We start from the raw sequence: 262 nt of genomic DNA, 5'->3' as shown, positions 1-262 counted from the left end.
TCCGCGCTCATTTTCTCCTGTTATTTCCTGGTATGTAAAGGTGAAAATGAGGCTCCTGTGGCTCAGTCTTTAACTTAGAGGTTTTCCCTGCTGGAGTAAGCTCACCGCAGGTTACTGACAGTGCGTGCACAGGCTGTGTCCGGCTTTTTGCAGCCGCTCAAAGACTCTTTGAGCGTATTTCATGTCGCTCCTTCCTTAAAGCCCCGCAGGAACGACGGAGAGGCCGATTCCTGACCCAGCTGCTCCCGTGCCCGCGCGGGAT

This window comes from Geospiza fortis, unplaced genomic scaffold (genome assembly GCF_000277835.1).
Source record: "Geospiza fortis unplaced genomic scaffold, GeoFor_1.0 scaffold408, whole genome shotgun sequence".
Taxonomy (NCBI): domain Eukaryota; kingdom Metazoa; phylum Chordata; class Aves; order Passeriformes; family Thraupidae; genus Geospiza; species Geospiza fortis.
Note: the sequence above shows the minus strand (reverse complement) of the source record.